The 26,608-nt window shown below is 40.4% G+C and overlaps 2 pseudogenes; both read right to left on the reverse strand.

The window, feature by feature from the left end:
• Positions 1-11,188: 11,188 nt before the first annotated feature.
• Positions 11,189-16,450, reverse strand: LOC112923767 (asparagine synthetase [glutamine-hydrolyzing]-like; annotated as a pseudogene).
• A 7,589-nt stretch (positions 16,451-24,039) lies between these two features.
• LOC112923749 (high mobility group protein B1 pseudogene) lies at positions 24,040-24,638 on the reverse strand (annotated as a pseudogene).
• Between the last annotated feature and the right edge of the window lie 1,970 nt (positions 24,639-26,608).

Below are 26,608 nucleotides of genomic sequence, written 5' to 3' on the forward strand. Positions count from 1 at the left end.
AATATATGAACAGGCATTTCATAGAAGAGAAAGACAAACAGCCCATAAGTATATGCAAAGACATCAAGCTCATTAGTAGTACAGGAAATGCAAATTATTTTTTTTTAATTTTTTTTTAATTTTTATTTATTTATGATAGTCACACAGAGAGAGAGAGAGAGGCAGAGACATAGGCAGAGGGAGAAGCAGGCTCCATGCACCGGGAGCCTGATGTGGGATTCGATCCCGGGTCTCCAAGATCGCGCCCTGGGCCAAAGGCAAGCGCCAAACCACTGCGCCACCCAGGGATCCCAGGAAATGCAAATTAAACCATAATATCTCATTCATATTTACTAGAATGGAAAATGTTAAAGTTGGATAATAACAAATACTGACCAAGGTTATGGAACAAACATTTCTCATTGTAACATTGTAAATTGCTACAATCACAATCAATTGCTAAAACCATTTTAGCATTATCTAGTAGTAGTTAATAGTACTAGTCAGCAGTAAAGTTGAACCCTGGTGCATACCAGCAATTTCATTCCTAGGAATGTATCCTAGAGAAAGCTCATACATATGGTTATTAAGATACAAGTGCACAGGGGCACTTGGGTGGCTCAGTTGGTTGGGCATCCTTTGGGTTCAGGTCATGATCCTGGGATCCTGGGATCAAGCCCCAAGTTGGGTTGCCTGCTCAGCGGGAATCTGCTTCTCCCTCTCCCTTTGCCCTTCCCCATCTCATGCTTTCTCATTCTCTCTCAAAATAAATAAATAAGATCTTTAAAAAAAACTTTTAAAAAATGTAATATTGAGCAAAAAAAAGCATGTCGGAAAAATAAACATTATATCATTTTTAGTGCATTAAGCCTGCTGTAACAGAATACCATAGAGTGGTTTAAAAACAGCAGAAAATGTATTACTCACAATTCTAGAGGCTGAAAGTCCAGAATCAGTGTACTATTATGGCTGGGTGAAAGCCTATTTCAGGTTACATACTTCTTGTATCCTCACATGGCAGAAGAGGTCAGGGAGCTCCATGGAGCTCTTTTATATGGGCATTAATCCCATTCATTAGCATGGTTTATATGCCCATGTCCTAATATCATCACCTTGGCAGTTAGGTTTCAACAGATGAATTTGAGGGGGACACAAACATTCAGACCATAGCACATTTATTTGTTTAAAATGTAAAAGAAAAAAAAATGTAAAAGAGACACATTAATTATTTTTAAAGATTTACTTATTTGAGAGAGAGAGAGCACAGAGGGAGAGGGAGAAGCAGACTCCCCGTTGAGCAGGGAGTCTGACTTGGTGCTTGATCCCAGGATCCTGGGATCACAACTTGAGCCAAAGGCAGATGTTTAACCAACTGAGCCACCCAGGTATCCCTAAAAGAGACTTACTTATTTATTTATTTTGATTTTATTTATTTGAAAGAGAGAAAGAGAGAGAGAGGTGTTGGGAGGGGCAGAGAGAGAGAGAGAGAGAGAGAGAAGCAGACTCCTTGCTGAGCAGGAAGCCTGATGCAGGGCTTGATCATAGTACCCAAAGATCATGACCTAAGCTAAAGACAGACACTTTAATCGACTGAATCACCCAGGCACCCTGAAACACATTTAAATTATACTTTTTTAAGTTCTACATAAATACGTGATAAAAACGTGTAGCAAAGGATTGATTGATTATAAAAGTCAGGATTGTGATTATTTAGGGTGGAGTAATGGAGTGTTTGAGAAAAGGCATTGTATGGGTAGGGGCTTCAAGGATACTGATAGTGTTCTTTTTTATAAGCTACATCCTGAGTATGCAGGTATTTGTGTTATTGTTTTTCAGACTGTGTTTATAATATACACTTGTCCATTTGTGTGGTATTTTCATATTAAAATAATTAAAAAGAAGAAGAATTTGTTAAAAAAATCAGATATATGACTCTCAGTCCCTTTACCTTTAGCAAGGATATAAATGAGTCATGTTTTTGGAGAAGACAGAGTTTTTTTTTAAGATTATTTATTTATTTATAGAGACACACAGAGAGAGAGAGAGAGAGAGAGAGAGAGAGAGGCACAGAGACACAGGCAGAGGGAGAAGCAGGCACCATGCAGAGAGCCTGATGTGGGACTCGATCCAGGGTCTTCAGGATCACACCCTAGGCTACAGGCGGCGCTAAACCGCTGCACCACTGGGGCTGCCCAAAGACAGAGATTTTTATTATTTATTTATTTTTTAAATTTATTTTTAATTAATTAATTTATTTTTTAAAGATTTTATTTATTCATGAAAGACAGGCAGAGGGAGAAGTAGGCTCCATGCAGGGAGCCCGATGTATGACTCGATCCCTGGGACTCCACTATCATGTCCTGGGCTGAAGGCAGGTGCTAAACCGCTGCTGAGCCACCCAGGCATCCCTATTTATTTATTTTTAAAGATTTTATTTTTAGGTAATCTCTGCATCCAACGTGGGCTCAAACTTAAACCTTGAGATCAAGAGGCACATGCTCCACCAACTTGGCCAGCTGGGTGCCCCTTAGGGCAGATTTTCATTTATTTTTAAAGATTTTATTTATTTAATCATGAGATTAAAGACAGAGAGAGAGAGGCAGAGACATAGGCAGAAGGAGAAGCAGGCTCCTCGAGGGGAGCCGGATGTGGGACTCAATCCTGAGACTCCAGGATCACCCCCTGAGCCAAAGGCAGATGCTCAACCATTGAGCCATCCAGACGTCCTAGGCTAGATTTTTTAAATTAAAAGGGTTTTATTTGGAAATAATTTCAAACTCACAGAAAAGTTGCAAGAGTGATACAAAAGTACTTGTTTGGCTTTTACTCAGATTCTTTTATTGTTAACAATTTGTCATAAATTGCTTTTTTGTTAGAGGTTTCTCATTCCTCTTTCTCTATTTTTTCTAAATTAGTTAAGAATAAGCTGCATGCATTATTTCTCTTTGTCTCTGAATTCTTTATTGTATTTTTCCTAAGAAAAAGGACATTGTGTTCCGTGACCACAGGGCCGTTATTAACTTCAGGAAATGTTAACAGTAAAACAGTACCTTTGAAAGACTTATGGTCCACATTCCTGTTTGTCAATTGAATGGCATCCTTCACAGCATTTGTTTCCCTCCACTAGAGGTTGCAGTGTACATACTGCATTCAGCTGTTTTCTTTAGTCTCTTTCATTTGGAACAGTTCTGGTGCTTTTCTTTGTCTTTTATCACAATGATAGTTTTGAAGAATACTGAAAAAAAGTTTTTAAAAGAACTGTTCTTTTTAGTTTGCTTGCTATTTTCTCATGATTAGATTTAACTTATGACCCTAGTCAAAATGCTATATAAATGATGTATTTTTCTCAGAGTATCACATCTTGAGGTGTATAATATCTATCTGCCTTTCATTGGTTACGCTAATTTTTTTTTAAAGTAGGCTCCATGCCCAGCATGGAACCCAATGTGGGGCTTGAACTTTATGACCATGAGATTGAGACCTGAGCTGAGATCAAGAGTCGGACGTTCAACTGACTGAGACACCAGGAGCCCCTGGTTACAGCAATTTTGATAATTTGGCCAAGGTTTTGCAATTTCTCCACTATAAGGGAGAGGAATTTTTTAAAGGATTTCTTTGGAGAGAGCTGTTGGTAGGCTTTGAACCTTGCTCCCCTCTGATAAGGAGAAGTAGGTATGTGGTTTCCTTCTTACCTCAAGTCAAAAGTGAGCAGCTTCCACTTGGAAAGCCTAATGTATGTCCTCTGAATTTATCAGGTCACAGTTCACTGAGATCTGACTCTTTTTCAGAAAATCTAGAGATCAAGAGAAGAGCTGGCTTGCTACTTAGAAGTAGAGCAGGGGGCACTATCTAGTAGATTGGAATCAGCCCATTCTTCCAGAGTTTGTTAAGTAATCAGTGCATGAGTGTTTCCCATGAACCATATGTGAAAGAGAGGCTCTTTGGGGTCATTGCATAATCTGACTCAAAGGCCATGTAAATGAGGAGAAGCTAGAAGAGTCTCATTGAATTCCCAGTGTTTTGGAGTGAGTAAGGGACTTGGGATAGAGTGTATCCTTTCAGGTCAAAGGAACAGCAGCTCAGTCCAACAATGACTTGTAGGGTGTATCTCTTAAGAATCCACGAAGAGCCCCAAAAGAGAAAGGGTTGGCTTAAAATATCTGCAAGCACAGAAGTTATACAACCATCTTATGGTCCTACCAGTAAAGTAGGAACATTTCTTTCCTCCTGTTGGTGGAGGATGATGGGTCGGAAAGAGTAGTGGGGCACCTGGGTGGCTCAGTGGTTGAGTATCTGCCTTTGGCTCAGGTTGTGATCCCAGGGTTCTGGAATTGAGTCCCACATCAGGCTATCCACAGAGAACCTGCTTTTCCCTCTGCCTAGGTCTCTGCCTCTCTCTCTGTGATTCTCATGAATGAATAAATAAAATATATATTTTTTAATAAATAAAATCTTAAAAAAAAAAAGGGAAGAGCAGTAAAATGCCATTAAGGAATGGTAGAAGTTTGGAGAGGAGAAAGATGACTATGCTCCCTTCTGCCATTGATAGGAGTTAACTCACTGCAGAGCCCATCTGCAGGACAGGACAAGAGCTAGCATTAAATTAACCTTGAAGCTTTCATTCTTTTATGGGATCAAACATTTTTATTTATTTATTTTATTTAAAATGGAATTGAGGGGCACTTGAGTTTCTCAGTATCTACCTTTGGCTCAGGTCATGATCTCAGGGTCCTGGTGCAGCCCCACATCCAGCTCCCTGCTCAGTGGGGAGTCTGCTTCTCCCTCACTCCCCCATTTGTGCTCTCTTGCTCTCTCTCAAATAAATAAATAAAATCTTTAAAAAATATAAAATGGAATTGAGTCTGTGTTTATTTAAAGTAACTATGTGACCTTTAATTATGTAAGAATGATTTAAAAAAGCAAGTGACTGGGACGCCTGGATGGCTCAGCAGTTAAGCTCTGCTTTTGGCTCAGGGCCTGATGCTGCTGAAGTTCAGGGATCGAGTACCACATCAGGCTCCCTGAGGGGAGCCTGCTTCTCCCTCCATCTATGTCTCTGCCTCTCTCTATGTCTTTCATGAATGAATAAATAAAATATTTTTAAAAATTAAAAAGAAAATAAAAAAGCAAGTGACTGCTTTAGTCAGAGAAAAGCCATATCTGAGTAAATGTTATTGAGTTGTTTGAAACATCTATTCATTTTTGAATAGGTAGTATATTACATGATTTAAATAAAAATGATATGAAGAGTGTACATGGAGTAATCTCACATCTGTGTCCATCCACACCATTCTCTTACAGGTAAACATTCATATATGTTTATTGTTTAGTATTTCTTTATGCAAATATAAACAAATATGAATGTTATGCCCCTATTTCTTACACAAAAGATAGAATACCTTTCAAAAGTTTTTTAAAAATTGTGGTTAAAATATACATAACATAAAATTTAGTCCCCCTCCCCTTTTTAAAGAGGATCATGGAAGGGGAGGGGGTTTGGGGGTGGACTAACTGGGTGATAGGCATTAAGGAGGACACATGATGGGGTGAGTGCTGGGTGTTCTACACAACTGATGAATTATTGCAAACTACATCTGAAACTAATGATGTACTATATGTTGGCAAATTGAATTAATTAATTAATTAATTAATTAAGAGAGGCAGAGACACACAGGCAGAGGGAGAAGCAGGCTCCATGCAGGGAGCCTAACATGGGACTCGATTCTGGGTCTCCAGGATCACGCCCCAAGCTGAAGGCGGCGCTAAACCGCTGAGCTACCTGGCTTTCCTGCAAATTGAATTTAAATTAAAAAAAAGGAAAAAGGAAAAGGAGTGGATGTGCTCTAAGCCTCAAAAGGAAGCAAGGCAGGAGGCAGCTACAGGAAAGGTGGCACCAACCATGTGGCCACAGGGAGACTGTGGTTAGAGGGTATACAGGCTCACAGAGAAGCCAAATAGTTGAGGGAGTTTGTAACTCCAGAGTCACCACAGAACAACTCTTAATGGCAGAGGCATCATGGTCAAGATTAAGAGAGTGAGAGCCCAGAGAAAGCTCTGAGGCAAGGAAACTCCAGGAGGGCTGTGGAGGTGCTCGTGCCCCACCTGGGTCTCTGATGGGTACCCAGCACCAACAGGGTCAGGGAGAATGGCAGCCCTGAAATATCAAATCCCTGAAAGATTGGCTTCACTTTTTGTCTGGACCTTCTTTTGCCTCTGTCCCCATGTCCCTGTACTGGTCAAATGGATTCTGTTCCCTATGGTTTTATCTCAGTAGGACCCTTTATTCTGTTCTATTACTGATTTTGCCATTTTCATTTCTTCATGTTCATCTTCTATCTGCTTCCTCCCTCACAAATGCTAATATTATGTAGATCTTGTGGCCTCTCATGTTTTTTTTTTTTTTTCCTACACACTTCTGTTTTGGCATTTTTGTAATATATGTCATTATGTGATAAATGTCATAAGAGAGATCTTACCAGAATGAAGAGGAAGTAATAATTAATTCTGGCCCGAGAAATCTAATAAGGTTTTATAGAATAGATAACAGCTAATGTAGGTTTTGAACAACAGTAAGATATGCAAAATAACTTATTCAAAGAAACTATTGTAGAGCAGTTCCCTTGAGATTGGTTCATTTTTTCCTTCCCATGGCAATATTTCCCTATAATACAGCAACATATATTGATTTTAATTTTCTTATAATCACATATTAATGTAAATATAACTAATAGTAGTCAGGGGAGTATATAGTTTTACTGCTGGGAGTGATCAGTAGATTAAAAAGAGTAAATTAAGGGACTCCTGGGTGGCTCAGTGGTTGAGCGTCTGCCTTGGGCTCAGGGCGTGATCCTAGAGTTCCAGGATGGAGTCCCACATCGGGCTCCCTGCAGGAGCCTGCTTCTCCCTCTGCCTTGTCTCTGACTCTCTCTCTCTCTCTCTCTCTCTCTCTCACTCTGTGTCTCTCGTGAATAAATGAATAAAATCATTAAAAAAAAAAGAACTATCTCCTAGTTCCTGTGCAAATGTTTTAAAAAAAGTAAATTAAGAATGGAACTATCTAGGGGCACCTGGCTGGCTCAGTTGGTGGAGTGTGCAACTCTTGATATGCGGGTTTTAAGTTTGAGCCCTGCATTGGGTGTAGAAATTACTTAAAAAAAAAAAAAGAAAAGAAAAAGAAAGAAAGAAAGAGGAAATGAGAACTACCTAGAACATGCAGTTTTTTTTGTTTTTGTTTTTGTTTTTTTTTAGATTTTATTAGAGAGCATGAGTGAGCTCGAGCGGAGAGGAGCAGAGGGAAAGGGACAAGCAGACTCTGTCCTGAGTGTGGAACTCTACTAGGGGCTCAATATGGGGTTGGGTCTCATGACCCCAAGAATATGACCTCATTTGAAACCAAGAGTCAGGTGCCTAATTGACTGAGCCACCCAGGCACCCCAAGAGCATGTAGCTCCTTTTCTTTTTTAAGACTTATTTATTTATTTATGATAGAGAGAGAGAGAGAGAGAGAGAGAGAGAGGCAGAGACATAGGCAGAGGGAGAAGCAGGCTCCATGCACCAGGAGCCCAACGTGGGATTCGATCCCGGGTCTCCAGGATCGCGCCCTGGGCCAAAGGCAGGCGCCAAACTGCTGTGCCACCCAGGGATCCCAAGGGAGAGAATTTTAATGTTGAGTCAATGGGGATGACTGGGTGGCTCAGCGGTTGAGCGTTTACTTTTGGCTCAGGGTATGATCCTGGGATCCGGGATCAAGTCCTGCATCAGGCTCCTTGCACGGAGCCTGCTTCTCCCACTGCCTGTGTCTCTGCCTCTCTCTCTCTCTCTGTGTCTCTCATGAATAAATGGGTAAAATCTTAAAAAAAAAAAAAAAAGAGTCAGTGATCAACAATGTCAAATTATATAGACAGGTTAAGTGGAACGTGCCCTCAAGCAAGGCATCGGATTTAGTAGTTAGGTCATTAAGGATTCTTAGTGAGTTCATTTGCTTCATTTTCCTTTTGATATTTAGAAGTTGCTAAAATTTCATCTTGTTTTAGGCCTATGTAAAGTATTTACGTGGTTTCAAATTCAAGTATACAAAACATGTCTGGCTTTTATCACTGTCGTCTCTATCCTGTTCTTCCTCCAACCTCATTAGTAACAACTTTTAAAAATTTTTATGATTTATTTTCCCTTTGTTTTTTAGATTTGAGACTTTTTTTTTCATGCTCAAGTATGTATGGGTGGATGTCCCCACCTGCCCCGAGTCTCACCACCCTTGACAGAAGGAACTTTTACTTTTGATCTGTACTTTAGAGAGTGCCTCAGCTTTGGTAGCTTGTAAGGGATCAGTGGCATTGATCCACTTGAGCATCCAATAACTGGTCAGCAGGTCAGCCTGGTCTGGGTAGCAGCATTCAAAGATTGGGGATCCCTGGGTGGCGCAGTGGTTTGGTGCCTGCCTTTGGCCCAGGGTGCGATCCTGGAGTCCTGGGATCAAATCCCACGCCAGGCTCCCAGTGCATGGAGCCTGCTTCTCCCTTTGCCTGTGTCTCTGCCTCTCTCTCTCTCTCTGTGTGACTATTATAAATAAATTAAAAAAAATCAAAGATTAATGGTAATAATCATCTTTGTAAATTTGAGGAGTACTGAAGGAAATTTTTGTCTTGAAGTTACCATCATAGCATCATCAACCTGCTGTCAATATATTCCTGTAAAATCTTTTTGTAAATATTTTATTTTTAAGTAAAATAAACCCAATATGGGGCTTGAACTCACAACCCCGAGATCAAAAGTCATATGCTCACAGTCTGAACCAGCCAGGTGCCCCTATTCCTGTAAAATTTTAAACCAGAAATTATTGACTGAGGTTACCCCATCACTGAAGGCTCTGTTGGTCACCAGAGACTCTTTTAAAGGATTAGATTAGAGTCTTTGAATATCATCTCTCAGGAGATGTTTTTCTATCCCATTCTTTGGAATTTTCATTGCTGGTAGCAGAGACAAATAATAGGAAGAAAATCAATGATCCAAGAAAGGGACTCTCATTTCAAGTCCATAGGTAGCAATAGTTTGATCTATGTGGAGAACAACATCAAACAAACAGTTCCTTCAGAAGTTTCTCGCCCAAGTTGGATTTTTTAGAAAAAGAAGTTTTCGGAATGCCTGGGTGGCTCAGTAGTTGAGCGTCTGCCTTCAGTTCAGGGCGTGATCCTAGGTCCGGGGATTGAGTCCTGTTTTGGGCTCCCTGTGAGGAACCTGCTTCTCTCTCTATGTCTCTGCCTCTCTGTCTCTCATTCATGAATGAATGAATGAATGAATGAATGAATAAATAAATAAATAAATAAATCTATCTTTAAAAAAAACAACAGAAAAATAAGTTTCCGTGAGAATATGTGTAACTCTATAGAAGTATATCTGAACCTTCTCCAGAGATCACCATGCTGTGTTCTTCCACATGTACTTGGAAGTTAAATACATATCTACTGAAGTGTGAACTGTTGTAAGGTCATAAGTTTCTTTTTTTTTTTTTAAATTTTTATTTATTTATGATAGTCACACAGAGAGAGAGAGAGAGAGAGGCAGAGACACAGGCAGAGGGAGAAGCAGGCTCCATGCACCGGGAGCCTGACGTGGGATTCGATCCCGGGTCTCCAGGATCGCGCCCTGGGCCAAAGGCAGGCGCCAAACCGCTGCGCCACCCAGGGATCCCAGGTCATAAGTTTCTAAGGAAAATATGACTTCATTCAGTATCTGAATGCTTTCCTCAGAGTTAAAAAAGACTTCATGATGTTCTTTCCCAAAGTGATTTGCTACCTTTTCAGCAGCCAGTAAATGGGGACTGTCTTCCATGCCAGTTGCAAATGATTGGAGAACATACTGTACCAAAGCTTACTTTTTTTTTTTTTTTTTTAAGATTTTATCTTTTATTCATGAGAGGCACAGAGGGGCAGAAGCACAGGCAGAGGGAGAAGCAGGCTCCATGCAGGGAGCTGGATGTGGGACTCAATCCTGGGACTCCAGGATCACTCCCTGAGCTGAAGGCAAGCCCTAAACCGCTGAGCCACCCAGGGATCCCCAGTACCAGAGCTTCTTTTAGCTACTTCAACAGGGTGACAGCAACCAAGCTGGAATCCAAGCCCCATGATAAAAGGCATCCAGTCATTCTGTCTATCATGTAATGTTTGTTTGTTTGTTTGTTTCTTTCTTTCTTTTTTTTTTTTAATCTTTTTTTAAAAATTTTTATTTATTTATGATAGTCACAGAGAGATAGAGAGGCAGAGACACAGGCAGAGGGAGAAGCAGGCTCCATGCACTGGGAGCCCGACGTGGGATTCGATTCCGGGTCTCCAGGATCGCGCCCTGGGCCAAAGGCAGGCGCCAAACCGCTGCGCCACCCAGGGATCCCTCTTTCTTTCTTTTTTTAATATTATTTATTTATTCATGTGATTGAGAGAGAGAGAGAGATTGAGAGAGAGGCAGAGACACAGGCAGAGGGAGAAGCAGGCTCCATGCAGGGAACCTGACATAGGACTCTATCCCAGGTCTCCAGGTCAGGCCCTGGGCCAAGGTGGCACTAAACTGCTGAGCCACCCGGGCTGCCCTGTAACATTTCTTAATAGCATTGTTAAAAAGGATCTGAAAAAAAAAAGAAAAAAAAAAAAAAGAAAGAGGATCCAAAAGTAGGCATGTACATGAAGAGGAAAAAGAACATAAAAAGAACATGAATAAATCTGCTTCCCCAGGCAAACATTACTTTACCACAGCGGAATTATAACAGGTTTGCCTTGAGTTTCAGTTTTAAGGATTGTTCCTCTTGTCTCATGCATCATCAGTTTGTCCTCTCTACTGGACCATTGATAACATGTGCAAATCCACAGACACTGTACTATCTCTCATCTTGCATCTATCTCTCTCCTTTATAGCAAAAGTTCTTAAAAGAGTTGTCTATACTTGGGGTGCCTGGGTGGCTCAGTCAGTTAGGTATATGCCTCCCGCTTAGGTCATGATCCCAGAGTGCCGGGATAGAGCCCCATATCAAGCTCCCTGCTCTGCAAGGAGCCTGCTTCTTCTTCCTCTTCCTCTGCTATTCTTCCTGCTTGTTCTCTCTGTCTCTGTCTCTGTCTCTGTCTCTCTCTCTCTCTCTGTGTGTCAAAGAAATAAAATCTCAAAAAAAAAATTGTCTATACTTGCTGTCTCTAATTCTACTCACCTTTTCTCTACAAGTTCTATGTCAATACCTGGGAGTAGGGGAGTCTACACTGCTGTAGAGGGCACGCAGATATTCATCTCTATAGTGATGATATTTAACCATTTTCACTGATGCAACTTTGTCACTTGACTTTAAGTCCAAAATTTGATAGTGTCCTAAAAGAAAAGCTCCACTATTTTTTTTGAAAAGGCTCTATTTTTTTTTTTAAGGCTCTATGTTTTAAAAAAAGATTGTAGAGGCACCTGGGTATCTCAGTGGTTGGGGTCTGCCTTTGGCTCAGGTCGTGATCCTGGAGTCCTGGGATCAAGTCCCACATCAGGCTCCTTGCAGGGAGCCTGCTTCTCCCTCTGCCTGTGTCTCTGCCTCTCTCTGTGCGCCTCTCATGAATAAATAAATAAAATATTTTAAAATAAATAAATAAACATTTTACTTATTTATTTGACAGAGAGAGAAAGAGCATGCACAAGCAGGAGGAGCTGCAGAGGGAAAAGGAGAAGCAGGCTCCCCACTGAGCAGGGAGCCCAATGTGGGGCTTGATCTCTGGACCCTGGGATCATGACCTGAGCTGAAGGCAGACACGCAACTGACTGAGCCATGCAGGTATCCAGAAATGCTCCATTTTGATAAAGAAGTTGTGATGTACTTCAGGTTAACAAGACCTTTAGTTTCTAAATATACAGTCAAAAATTGATCTTCTGTCATGGCTTTATACAAAGGCCTGACTCCACAGGTGTCTGTGCCCAGGAACACTTTCTAATTGGTGTAAAATATTTATAAAATAAATGCAAGCACCCCATCTAACATACAGATTATTTGCTCTGTTCCTCCTTTGTCATAACAATGAGGGATGATCTCACCATTAATTTTGATATAGTAATTAAATTCAAAATAAATTCAAAAGGAGAATTAAAGGGTAATTAAATTCAAAAGGAGATGTGTTTCATCTCCTTGTGGTTATAGATTTCACCATTGTAACAGAGCCACAAGTAAGGATGTTTCTTTGCCTAAATTGGCTGCATTCCAAACATTTGGTCAACCACTGCCAACCAGTAAAATCCAAAGCAGCAGTTCATGTACCTGTTGACATTCTGAAGATGAGATGAATCTGGACCTCTGTGTGTGATTTCAAAGCACTCTAACGCTGATCGGAGAGTCAATTGTCACTGCCAAAAGGGGCACAAATGCCACATATGGCACAGTAGAGCTACTGGCTCTCTGGACATGAGCAGGTCAGACTGGCAGCAGGAATGGAGGCAAGGGCTATGGATTATCTCCATTGTTTTTAATATAAGCATTATCTATGTATTTATAGATACTCCTCCTTTCTTAGATAAATGGTAGCATACTATACATTCTACCTTGATTTATTCCTTTTTAAAAATCATTTATTCATTTATTTATTTTAAATATTTTATTTATTTATTTGTGAGAGACACAGAAAGAGAGACAAAGACATAGGCAGAGGGAGAAGCAGGCTCCCTATGGGGAGCTCGATATAGGACTTGATCACAGGACCCCAGGATCATGCCCTGAGCCAAAGGTAGACTCTCAACCACTGAGCCACATAGGCACCCCTCTTTTTTTTTTTTAAAGAAGGCTCTATAGGGGGATTCCTCGGTGGCTCAGTGGTTTAGCAACTGCCTTTGGCCAAGGGAGTGATCCTGGAGTCCCAGGATCAAGTCCCACATCAGGCTCCCTGCATGGAGCCTGCTTCTATCTCTTTGTCTCTGCCTCTCTCTCTCTCTCTCTCTGTCTCTCATTAATGAATAAATAAAATCTTTTTTTTATTTTTTATTTTTTTAAATTTTTATTTATTTATGATAGTCACACACAGAGGGAGAGAGAGGCAGACACACAGGCAGAGGGAGAAACAGGCTCCATACACCGGGAGCCCGACGTGGGACCCGATCCCGGGTCTCCAGGATCGCGCCCTAGGCCAAAGGCAGGCGCTAAACGGCTGCGCCACCCAGGGATCCCCAAAATCTTTTTTTTTTTAAAAAGAAGGTTCTATACCTAATGTGGGGCTTGTACTCAAAACCTCCAGATGTAAGAGTTGCAGGCTCTACCAACCAATCAGCCATGCACCTCTGTCTTGATTTCTTTCTCTCAACAATATATCCTGTTAATCACTCCATTGTTGTATATAGAGATTTTCCTTATTCCTTTTATAGGAATAAATAGTTCCATAATATGTATCCATATAAATGTATCCTATTATAGTACCCTATTATATGGATACATTTTAAGAATAAGGGTACTAGGTTAAATTTTGGAAGAGGAACTGTGGTAATTTTGCTAATTTATTTTTTATTTTGCTAATATTTTGCTAATCTGTGGTAACTCAAGAGTCCCAGAAGAGGCTTAGATGATGGTGCCAACAGAGAGATGGCTGAGCATTATTAACATAAGATTGCTGCTGGTCCTACATAGTCTCTTTGTTCTCTGAGCTGAAGAGGAACTGGAAGGGTTTGAAAAAAGAAATAAGCGTTTCCTCTTCTCCTATACTTCCTTTATTTATATACTATGTTATTCCATTTGGTTTATATACTCTGTTATTCCAAGCCTCAAGTTAACCTGGAGTATAGCTATCTCCCGCAGCAGAGGTATCTAACAGAGTACCAAGGAAGTCCTGCTTTCACCTTTGTGAAACCACTTTCCTGATAATTGTTATTTCCCCTCTGACTCTTTCAGAGTCAACTCATTGGGCAGATGAGGTGTTCCATTACAAGCCTTGACTTGAATAAAAAATGGAATAACTTAAGTCCAAAGCCCTGTTATATACTAGGTTCCTATATTCAATCTCTAGTCTTTTTCCCATCCCACATTATACTCAGCCATACTGTCTAGTAAAGCTTACGAAAGACAGTGTTTCAATGAGTGCTATATAGTAGCATAACTACCAACATACATGTAAGTAAAATCCTCAGTGGGGCTAACAGAACAAAACTCAGAGAGAGTAGAACATAGAAGATATTAGCTCTTCTGTTTCCCTCTCTCTCAGCTCACTTCCTAATCTCTCCTCAAAGAGAAGAGCTGCTACTATGGTTGACCATACTCTGTTGATCTAGTTACATAGATAATGGGAAACTCTGTGTTTTAAGAGATTATGGATCAGGCCTATATGAGGAAGATTTTGAAAGAGTCCTGAAAAATCACAAAAGTATGATTAAACAAAAATAGAAACACATTCCTTGTTCTTGGATAGGACCAATTAGCATCATAAATATTTTAAGTCTTTCCAAGTTAATGTATAAACTTAGGATAATTCCCCAAAAAGATGCCAGCAGAATTTTTCCTGGCATTGGATCCTAAACTTCATATGGAAAAATAAATAAGAATACTCATGAATGTCTTCAAAAGGAAGAGCAATTAGAGAGTTTTGTTTTACCACATATTAAAAATTATGGTAGAGACCCTATAATTAAAACAATGTGGTGTTGATGCCTGCTAACAGAGAAACCAATGGAAACAATTTCAAGTGTATGTGGAGATTTAGCATTTGACAAAGGAATCATCTTAAATCATCGAGGGGAAGATTAACTTTAAAAAAAAACAGGTATTAGTACAACTGGAGAGTCATTTGAAAAAATACATATCTAGATTTATGTCCCTTACTTTACATTAAAATATACTCCAAATAGATCAGTTATTTCAATATATAAAAAAAAGAAAAGATACATTCAAGAATAAAATGTCAATTTCTTTATTACATGGACATGAGGAAAGCCATTCTATTATAATTGAAATTCTAGAAGCCATGGAGAGAGATTGGTACATTAAAGCCTATCTCTATCTATCTAATATCTTATGTATCTATCTAAATATACGTATACATAGATAGATAAAAACTTTTACTTGGCAAAATCATCATAATAAAAGTGAAAAGAAAAATGGAAAACTGGCAGAAAATATTTTCAGTTTAAATTACACAAAATAGTTAATTTCTATCAATAGGTAACAAAGGGGGTGCCTGGGTGGCTCAGTTGGTCAAGCCTCTGCCTTCTGCTCAGGTCATGATCCCAGAGTCCTAAGATGGAGTCATATTAGGCTCCCTGCTCATGGGGAGTCTGCTTCTTCCTCTCCTTCTTCCCATCCACCCATTCATGCGCTCTCTCTCTGTCTCTTAAATAAATAAATAAAATCTTCAAAAAATACATAAAGAATAAAGAAGAGTATTGATAGATGCTACAACATGGATGAACCTCAAAAGCATGCTAAGCCAAAGAAGCCAGTCACAAAAGATCACATACTGTGTGATACCATTTATATGAAACCTATACCTGTATAGAGTAGGTAAATCCATAGATATGGAGAATAGATTCATGGTCACCTAGAACTGGATGGGGCAGGGGTGGGGGTTCAGGATGAGGGATGACTACTAGTGGATAAGAGAATTTTTAGGGGGTATTAAAGATGTTCCAAAGTTGTATTATGGTGATGGTTGTATATCTGTAAATATACTACTGATTGAATGGTACTCTTTATTTATTTTTTTAAAGATTTTATTTTTTTGATGGGACACCTGGGTGGCTCAGCAGTTAAACGTCTGCCTTCGGCTCAGGGCATGATCCCGGGGTCCTGGGATTGAGTCCCACATCGGGTTCCCTGCACGGAGCCTGCTTCTCCCTCTGCCTGTCTCTGTCTCTCTCTGTGTGTGTCTCTCATGAATAAATAAATAAAATATTTTTTTAAAAAGATTTTATTTGAGAGAGTGAGAGAGAGAGCACAGGTGGGGGGGGGGGTTGGTTGGGGAGGAAAGGGAGAAGCAGACTTCCAGCTGATGGGGAGCCTGATGTGGGACTCGATCTGAGGACCCTGAGATCATGACCTGAGCTGAAGGCAGATACTTAACCAACTGAGCCACCCAGGTGCCCTTGAATGGTACTCTTTAAATGGGTGAGCATCATGCTATGTAAATTATAGTATAATACAACTGTTTTTGTTTTTGTTTTTTAATAATACAACTGTTAAAAGAAAAAGACAAAGACAAAAACCTGGTAGGAAAATTGCCAGAAATGTTGAGATGGTTCACAGGAAATGAAAGGCAATTGCTTTTGAAACATTTGAAAAAGTGCTCAGCATCATTCTTCATGAAAGCAATGCAAATGCAATGGAGGGCAGATTTGTTTTCTGACTAGGATAATAATATCTTCCTTGGGAGTAAAGATTGGGTGGGTTTTTTAGCAGCTCCCTTATATAAGTTCGGTGGTTTCCTAGGCTCACTGTTCCTCTGGTATGATACACACTTACCTGGGCACAGCATCTACCTAGGCTGCTCCTCATCATCCCCATGGGACTTGAGGGGCAAGATGAACCAATGCCAACATGAAGCTCAGGCTCCTGCTCTACCATAAATAATAGATTCTCCTGTTTTTGACCTAAGAGTCTAAGGTTTTCTGGCAACACTCACTAAGGCTATCTTGTTATCATGCAAGGAAGGTAAAATCTCACACCCTTTCCACTTCTAGACTGCAAGAAGTCCCAAAGCTTGACATCACACTATGTTGGTAATCTTAGGGATAAACAGGTATTCTTTTTTTAAAGAAAGACTTTATTTTGGGGGTACCTGGGTGGCTCAGTTGGTTAAGCAGCTGACTCTTGATCTCAACTCAATCTTAATCTCAGGATTGTGAGTTTAAGCCCTGTGTTGGGGCTCTGTGCTGGCTTGGAACCTACTTAAAAAGATAATAGTAGGGCAGTCCAGGTGGCTCAGTGGTTTAGCGCAGCCTTCGGCCCAGGGCTTGCTCCTGGAGACCCAGGATCGAGTCCCATGGCGGGCTCCCTGCATGGAGCCTGCTTCTCCCTCTGCCTGTGTCTCTGCCTCTCTGTCTCTCTGTGTCTCTCATGAATAAATAAATAAAATCTTAAAAAAATAGTAATAAAGTAAAATATAAAAGACTTTATTTTGAAGTAATCTCTACACTCAACATGAGGCTCAAACTCACAACCCCCAAATAAAGTCTCATGCTCCAGTGACTGATCTAGCCAGGTGCCCCAGAAATAGGTATTCTTAAACATTGCTAGTGGGATTGAAAAATGGTAAGACCTCTCTGGAGGGAAAATTGGGCAATATTTAACAAAATTATTATATGTGCATTTGCCCTTTGATTCAGTTATGTTTCTAGGAACCTAGCTGAAAACGTACCTTCACATATGCAAAATATGATATGCATGTACTCTGCATTGTGAAATTATTTGTGATCAGAAAAGCTTGAAAACAAATCCAAGTATCCATCAAGAGAAGACTGATTGAATAATCTAGGGCATATCCACACATAAACATATTTGTATATACTTGTACATATATATATATATACTTATTTTTATGAAAAAAGGAAGAATAAACAAGATATTTTTGAAAGTGGAAATGATTCCTTATTGAGTATGGGTAGAATGGGTGTAAAGGAGTAAAGGTGAGAGCAAGATGTCAATTCCCTGGCTACCCTTTTAATGTAGCTTTGACATCTGAACCATGGAAATGATTTAAATATTCAAAAAATAAAATTAAATAAATAAGAAAAAAACCCTGAAATTGAACACAAAAGAAACAACTGAGTGGAACTGACTATAAAAACTAATCACGGGGATCCCTGGGTGGCGCAGTGGTTTGGCGCCTGCCTTTGGCCCAGGGCGCGATCCTGGAGACCTGGGATCAAATCCCACGTCGGGCTCCCGGTGCATGGAGCCTGCTTTTCCCTCTGCCTGTGTCTCTGTCTCTGTCTCTCTCTCTCTCTGTGACTATCATAAAAAAACAAACAAACAAACAACTAATCACACTGAGAAAATATATATTTTTTTAAGATTTTATTTTTAAGTAATCTCTACACCCAATGTGGGGCTCGAACTTGCAACCCCCAGATCAAGATCACTTGCAACCCACATCCCCACTGACTGAGCCAGCTAGAGGCCCTGAAAAAATAATTACTTAAAAGTTATTTTGGAACATAAAACACTGTAACAATTTCCCCACATGAAGTCTAAAGACAAAAGTAGGAAGATATTTTGAACTGTATTCAATAAGTTTATTGTCAGGTAATATTGTTGTTCTTGTGCTTTTACATATTATAAAATAAAACAAATAAGGAACTATTAATGTTATTAGAAACCAAGATTTCCAAGTTAGGAAGATAAGGAAAAAAAGCACTATAAGGGTACCCGGTTGGCTCAGTGGGTAGAGCATGTGACTCTTGATCTCGGGATTGTGTTTGAACCCCATGTTGGGGGTGGAGATTACTTAAAAAGTAAAATCTAAAAAAAAAAAAAGGAGGGCAGCCCGGGTGGCTCAGCGGTTTAGCGCTGCCTTCAGCCCAGGGCCTGATCCTGGAGATCTGGGATCGAGTCCCACGTCAGGCTCCCTGCATGGAGCCTGCTTCTCCCTCTGCCTATGTCTCTGCCTCTCTCTCTCTTTCTGTATCTCTCATGAATAAATGAATAAAATATTATTAAAAAATAAAAAATAAATAAAAAAAGGAAAATCTCTGTGATGATAACTTTGAGTCAGAATTGTCAATATCAACTCATTATATATAGTGCCTAGTATGTGAGCCAGGCATAGGAGATACAACAGTAAATAATCAAGGTAGAGACCCTACTGCAATAGAATTTATGGGAGATACATACATTAAATGAATAATTGCACAAATAATTAGTGGAATTAAGCCTGGCATTTCACAGGAGCTTAAACTATCACCGTTCAGCACATGAAGTTCCTCAGCCTGAAAAGTAGCCCAGCCTGAAATGAAGCATTCTTTTTAAGACAAAAAACTCAGTGTCTGCTTTTTTTCCTTTTTTTTTTTTTTTTAAGATTTTATTTATTTATTCATGAAAGACATAGAGGGAGAGAGAGAGGCAGAGACATAGGCACAGGGAGAAGCAGGCTCCATGCAGGAAACCCGATGTGGTGGGACTCAATCCTGGGACTCCAGGATCATGCCCTGAGCCAAAGACAGACGCTCAACCACCCAGGCCTCCCTCAGTGTCTGCTTTAAGAAAGAATGTAAGTGCTCAGAGTGAGAGCAGCTTGTGCCAAAAGTGAAGAGTTTGGATCACTCCACATGTGTGGGTAGTTTTAGTTTTCTGTTGGCAGGAATGAAACAGGGCAATGCTGAGTTGTCTGGGCTTGTACTGACAAGCAGTGGTGCTTGCCCTTCTCAGACAAGATTGAGAAATACTCTATATCTTCTCATCTCTCTCTAGTAAGGAACATCTTGCCTTGAGTCAAACAAGGTCTGAAAGGAACTGGCAGCTAGTTTTCAGTGCAGCCCCCAATTTTTGTGGGCAAAGATGTCCTGTGGCACTTTGAGCGATTGTGTCACTCATCAAGATTAGTGCAGCATCAGTGACTGAATTTAGAGTGGAGAAATCAGGAGCTAGATCTAAAGTGAGAGCTCCAGGTTGAGCCTTCATGGCGTGCCATCTTGTAAGGTGTGCAGAGATGGGATGACCCCTGAGTGTACACCATCTGTTTCCAACTTTGTAAAGATCTGTGGCTGTGAAAGTTTCCTTGCAAAGACTAGCACTCCTGGAAGATTTATAAGTGAATATAGGACTCTTCTTTCCAGTACAATGTGATAAGGAGTTTCAGATTCCTGGTTGCCTGGCCTATGAGGTGTTTGCCATCCAAAAAGTTGCTTCATGACTGCATCCAGTTACCTAGGGAACCAACCCAGACTGAAGGAATGGTCCCAAATGAAGCTGGGTGGTCTCCCAAAGGAAAGTGAATACAAATTCAGCAGTTTGACAGTGTATGTTAGCCATATCATCAGCAAACTGTCATCAGTTGGACATATGTGTGGGAGTGACTAAGGATGCAAAGGACAATATTAAAGGACAGGGACCTTCTAGGAAGTGGTGTGCTGGTAAATATTTAACGATAGATTCTTTGGGAGAGCAGGAGTCGGGGAGGCCCTGATATGTAGTTTTCTGTTTTCCATGGCATAAATGTTTCCACAGGCTGATTTCTTTCAAGAATTTAACCAGCGAGGCTCCTGACAACTCAACAATTGATTCCCCTTAGCTGATTCTATTTGGCTCCAGCAAACCATTGCTTCTAGGTACCATAGTTAAGAGGTAACAAGCTGTCAACAATTCAGAACCTTAAACCCAAAGAGGTAAAGGAAAATACCTAGGAAAATTAAAACATGCATACAGATTGAAGCGTGACCATGTGTGGTGCCAGTACCCTCACTTCCCATATTCTCTGGGTCTTGGGTGGTTGCCTTTGTGCAGTCATTAGTTTTTTCTGATAGTCTAGAGTGGAAGCTGTTTTCTTGCAGTTTTTGGCTTCTGGAGGACTCCGAAGAATTCTCCGGTTGAGGTCTATAGCAGGAACAGTCTTTCTGAGTCAAGGAGGGCGTCTTTCTCCTTCATTAACACACAGGAAGCAAGGATCAACATACTAGGGTGTAGGTGCTGTGTTAGTTATTAAGAATAGTGCCTGTAAGGCACAATTTCTACTGAGCTCAAGGGCAGTGTTTTTCTCATGTCTTTTTAAGATGACACCTCTGGGTTTTATTTTATTTTTATTCTTTAAAAGATATTATTTACTTATTTGAGAGGGAGAGCAAGACAGAGAGAGTGAGCAGGGAGCATGAGCCAGGTGGTGGGGAGCAGGGAGTGGGAGGGCAGAGGGAGGAGAAGAAGCAGGCTCCCCGCTGAGCAGGGTGCCCTATGCAGGGACTCATGGGTTTATGACCAGAGCCAAAGGCAGATGCCCAACCAACTGAGCCACGCAGTTGCCCTCCTCTGGGTTTTATTTATTTATTTATTTATTTTTAAAATTTTTTCCTCTGGGTTTTAAATGGTGAATAGGGTTGTTTTGAAGGATTATTTATTTATTTATTTATTAAAATATTTTAATTTATTTATTCATGATAGACATAGAGAGAGAGAGGCAGAGATACAGGCAGAGGGAGAAGCAGGCTCCATGCCGGGAGCCTGATACAGGACTCGATCCCGGGACTCCAGGATTGCACCCAAAGGCAGGTGCTAAACTGCTGAGCCACCCAGTGATCCCCTTGAAGGATGTTTTAGATAAGCAACTCATATCTGTTGATAAAATTGTGCATTGATTCCATTTACATGAGCTACCTCGCATAGTTAAATTCATAGAGACAGATAGTAGAATAATGGTGGCTGGGGTTTAGGGGAAGAGGAAAAGGGGCAGTTTAATGAAAATGGAATTTCAATTTTGCAAGATGAGAAAAGTTCTAGCAATCGTAGAACTTTGGGTGGTGATGGTGGTGATGGTTTATACAATATCAATATACTTAATACCACTGAACTTAAAAATGGTTAAAATGGTAAATCTTACATTAATTATAATTGACCATAACTTTAAAAAAGTTAACTGAATATATCATGTAAGTCATTTGTAATATCTGGCTCTATCAGCCTGTAGTAAGGCAAAGTGTATAACTAGGGACATTTACAGGTAGGTAAGATGCCTAACTTTAAATAGGTTGAGAGTCAATGGGCCAGCTATGCAGTTGATTTCATTGTCATTAGGACCAAAGGCAACAATTTAGGCCAAGTTCCAGAGTTTCTAAAAATTTAACTAGAGTTGAGAATTCTATTTGTCTTTTCTGTATTATCTGAGGATTGAGGATGATATGGGCAGTGAAGTATTGAGCCTTACAAAACTCATTAATGAAAATTTCTTTTTTTTTTTTTAATGAAAATTTCAATGAAATTAATGTTTCTTCCCTGGAGAGAGAGGATGTTAAGATTCTTTAAGTAGGAAAGTCTATGCTGCTGGTAAAGTTGTGGCTCTCTGAAAAGAGAGAACTTGATTCCGACAATAAACACACAGTTACCAAAACACATTCATTTCCCGATGTTGGGGCAATTTTTTACCATGCATTTGGAGGTGCTCAAAGAAGCTTTGGTTCAGGGCAGCCCAGGTGGCCCAACGGTTTAGTGCTGCCTTCGGGCCAGGGTGTGATCCTGGAGACCGGGGATCCAGTCCCACGTTGGGCTCCCTGAATGGGCCTGCTTCTCTCTGCCTTTCTCTGTGTGTGTCTCTAATGAATAAATAAATAAAATCTTTTTTTTTTTTTAAAGAAGAAGCTTTGGTTCTATTCTCTTTCCTGTTTTTAGTTTTGCCAGGATTTTGTTGCAAGCAGGTTAGAATATGTACTTTAAACATCCTTGATTATGCTTTGAAGTGTTTCCACATCCATTGTTGGAGTAAGGTGGTCACCAAACTGTCTTTGCTGTGGTAGTAAGACTGAAGAGCTTGCCTACTAGGTTAATTACTAAGGATGGAAGAGGGTGGGATCCTCTCTTGACGTATGACATATAATTAATTTAGAAGAATGTAATCAATAGTTACTTTGGGAGAGAACATGTTATGGTCTGTAAGGACATCGATAAACCTCCAGGGCCTTTTAAGTCATAAGGTATACTATGATTGGTCTTTTTTTTTTTTTTTAAAGACTTTATTTCTTTTTTATATATTCATTAGAGACACACAGGGAGAGAGAGAGGCAGGCTCCATGCCAGGAGCCTGATGTGGGACTCGATCCCGGGACTCCAGGATCACGCCCTGGGCCCAAGGCAGGCGGCTTAACTGCTGAGCCACCCAGGCGTCCCTACTATGATTGGTCTTGATTGATAATGGTATTTAATCCTAGAAACAATAATGTATGTAAAACTGTACCAGTTTTAGTGCTTAGCCATTGGATATCTCAGCAATCTTTTTTTTTTTTAAATATGTATTTATTCATGAGAGGCACAGAGAGAGAGAGAGAGGCAGAGACATAGGCAGAGAGAGAAGCAGGCTCCATGCCGCGAGCCCAATGCAGGATTCGATCCAGGGACTCCAGGATCTCACCCTGGGCAGAAGGCAGGTGCCTCTGAGCCACCCAGGGATCCCTTAGCGATCTTTAATAAGGAAGTAAGAGCAATGAAGCAGAGCTGAGGGGGTCATTGGTAACTGTGCAGAAGAGAGTTAACACAGCAAGCCTGAAGTGATACTTAAAAGGGCCTGCTTGCATAGTTAGCCCTTGGCTGGATTTTGGGAGTGTTCCCACTGTTCCCCACTGGTAAGAGTGGCTCACTGTGCTCAGACTGTGCAAACAACGTGGCTTATGCTGAACACCTGCTTTCCTTCTGGGTATCTGGAGTTTTGGCACATGCTGAGCAGACGGTGGTTACATGACTAGCCCCTAATAGAAACATTGGTCACTGCATCTCTAATAGTCTTCCCTGGGCAGAAACATTAGAAGCATTCAGAATGTCAACAAAACAGCTGCAGCTTTTTTTTTTTTATATTTTTTTTATTTTTTTTATTTTTTGCAATTACAGAGTGGTATTCAGTTAACAGAACAACAATTATTTTGTAGAAGCTGCATCAGAGACAACCAAAGATGAAAAGCTACCATCCTCTTATATAACTAATTTGTGCTGTGCACCAATAAGAACCTGCTTTAAATTTCCATGCCAATTTACAACCCCCATACTGTACCAGGCAAAGTTAGTGGCTATTGAAAATACCACCAGGACAGGCTATCTAAAGACACATTAGGTAGTGTGTTAACTATGCAAAAAAAAGACACTGTACAGTTTAAAAACAAATCTTAGGGGCACCTGGGTGGCTCAGTGGTTGAGCATCTGACTTGGACTCAGGTCGTGATCCCAGGGTCCTGGGATCAAGTCCCATATCAGGCTTCTTGCAGGGAGCCTGCTTCTCCCTCTGCCTCTCTCTGTGTCTCTCATGAATGAATAAATAAAATCTTAAAAAAAATAAAAACAAATAAAAACAAATCTTTCACAGCCTTACATTTCAATTTTCTTCTTTAAAAGGAGTGAGTTGTGTACAGGAGGGTTAAATGCTTTATAGACATGAAAAAAAAAACTGCACTAGAACCTACTTATTCATCATCTTCATTTTCATCTTCCTCTTCTTTTTCTTGCTCTTTTCAGCCTTGACAACTCCCCCCTTTTTTTTTTTTTTTGCTGTGTTAGGCTTTCCTTTAACTTGGTATGCAGCAATATCCTTTTTGTATTTTTCCTTCAGCTTAGGAGCTTTCTTTTCATAAGTAGCTGCTTGTCATCTGCAGCAGTGTTATTCCATATCTGTCCAGTTTCTTTGCAACATCACCAATGGATAGGCCGGTATGCTCTCCTTTGATTTTTGGGTGATACTCAGAACAACACAAAAAGGCCGAGGGAGGCTTCTTGGGCACATTGGGATCATTGAACTTCTTTTTTGTTTCCCTTTATGGGAGATACATTCAAGAGTTTTCATTTCTCTTTCATGATGGGCCTTGTCTGCCTTAGCCATGTCTTCAACTTTTCCTCTCTCGTTAGCAGACACGGTCTTCCACCTTTCTGAGCACTTCTTAGAAAACTCTGAGAAGTTGACTGAAGCATCTGGGTGCTTCTTCTTGTGCTCCTCTCAGCAAGTTTGCACAAAGAATGCATATAATGACATTTTGCCTGTTGGCTTCTTAGGCTCTCCTTGGCTCATGTTTAATTATCTTCCTCAACAGAGTTGCCCAGTACCTGTCTGGCTCTCATTTGCCCCGGTGCTGTCTCTTTGGAGCTCTATGGAGCTCAATGGCTGTGAGAGCGGGAGCCAGATGCCACACATGTGAATTTTCATTGATGGGCAAAGAGGGTACTCTGTGTGACCCTTAATGGGACAGTGTTATGGGCTGAACGTATCCCCCATCCCATTCATATGTTGAACCCCTAACCCCCAATGTTACTGTATTTGGAGATAGGACCTTTATGGAAGTAATTAAAAGTTAAATGAGGTTATTAGGTCAGACTCTGAAATGACAGGATTAGTGACTTTAGAAGATCTCTTTCTTTTTTTTTTTAAGGAGATCTCTTTCCCTCTACAAACACACACAGAGGAAAGAGCATGTGAAGACACAATGAGAAGGCAGCTGTCTACAAGACAGGGAGAATTCTCACCAGAAATGGAATGGCCAGCACTTTGGTCTTAGATTTCTAGCTTCCAGAACTGTGAGAAAATAAATCTTTGTTGTCTAAGCTACCCAGTGTGTGGTATTTTGTTATGGCAGCTCTAGGAAACAAACACAGACTCCCTCAGGAAGGGCAACTTGTCTTTCAAAATTAAGACTAGTATTCCCATACACTGTTTCGTCCCTTTATTACTTACGTATGTGTTCTCCAATAATATGAGATTGTTTCACATATGTTAAAGCTTTTGTGAAAATAGTGTCCAAATGTATATATTCTTCAGCAATTTGTTATTTATTTATGCATGCTGCATCTTATATTTGTGTGATTTATCTTGCACTAGTTCTAGAATAGTGTACTTTTTTTTTTTTTTTTTTTTTTAGAGAGGGAGAGGGAGGAGAGGGGAAGAGGGAGAGAAGGAATCCTAAGTAGGCTTCAGGCCAGCATGGAGCCAGATGTAGGGCTCCATCTTACAACCCTGAAGTCATGACCTGAACCAAAATCAAGAGTTGGACGCTTAACAGATTGAGCCACCCAGGTGCCCCAACTTTCTAAAATGCAAATACAGTATTGCTTCCTGGATTAAGATGCTTCAGGTTTTCCACCTCAAAAAACAGGGATGTAGAACACAAGCATCTAAACAGAACAAATAAAGGGCTGAGTGTGGCACACGGAGATGCCTTTGAATGTTTTCAGGTGGAAATCACTCCCTGCATTGTTAAATCTTTCAGTATCTCAAGAGAAGTAGAAAATTTGGAATTTCATTCGAAAGCTGCCATATTTTGAATATAGCTAACTAATTTTTAAAAAAGATTTTATTTATTTATTCGTGAGAGACAGAGAGCACAAGAGAGTGAGGCAGAGACAGGCAGAGGGAGAAGCAGGCTCCATGCAGGAGCCCAATGTGGGACTCGATCCTGGGACTCCAGGATCATGCCCTGAGCCAAAAGCAGATGCTTAACTGCTGAGCCACCCAGGCGTCCCTAGTTAACTAATTTAATTTAACAAGCACACCTGTGTACACAGGTGTGCACAACACACACACACACAGAGGGCTAAAACCAAATATAGCCTTGTATCATATGTGGCCCACATTTTGCTCCATTGTGATTTCTGACCTTGAAGATGAAAACCCCAAACTCCATAGCATAATACATGCTTTCAGGATCTGGCCTTTCCTCTTCCTTCATCTTTGTCTCAAAACACCCTTTTGCTCAGAACAGTCTCTGGCATAGAGTGAGCATTCAGAACTTGCTTCCTCTTTCTCTGCTCTCCACTGTGTGAGGATAAAAGAAGATGGGCATCTACACACCAGAAAGTAGCCCCCAGCAGAACATGAACTTCTAGAATCCTGAACTTCCCAACCTCCAGAATTGTGAGAAATAGTTATTGCTTAAGCCACACAGTCTATGGTATATCTGTTACAGCATCCTGAACAAATACACCATAGACTGTGTATTGGGATATATACTTGAATCATTAGAAGATATCACAGAACTGTCATAGAAC

Source organism: Vulpes vulpes, chromosome 6 (genome assembly GCF_048418805.1).
Source record: "Vulpes vulpes isolate BD-2025 chromosome 6, VulVul3, whole genome shotgun sequence".
Lineage (NCBI taxonomy): Eukaryota > Metazoa > Chordata > Mammalia > Carnivora > Canidae > Vulpes > Vulpes vulpes.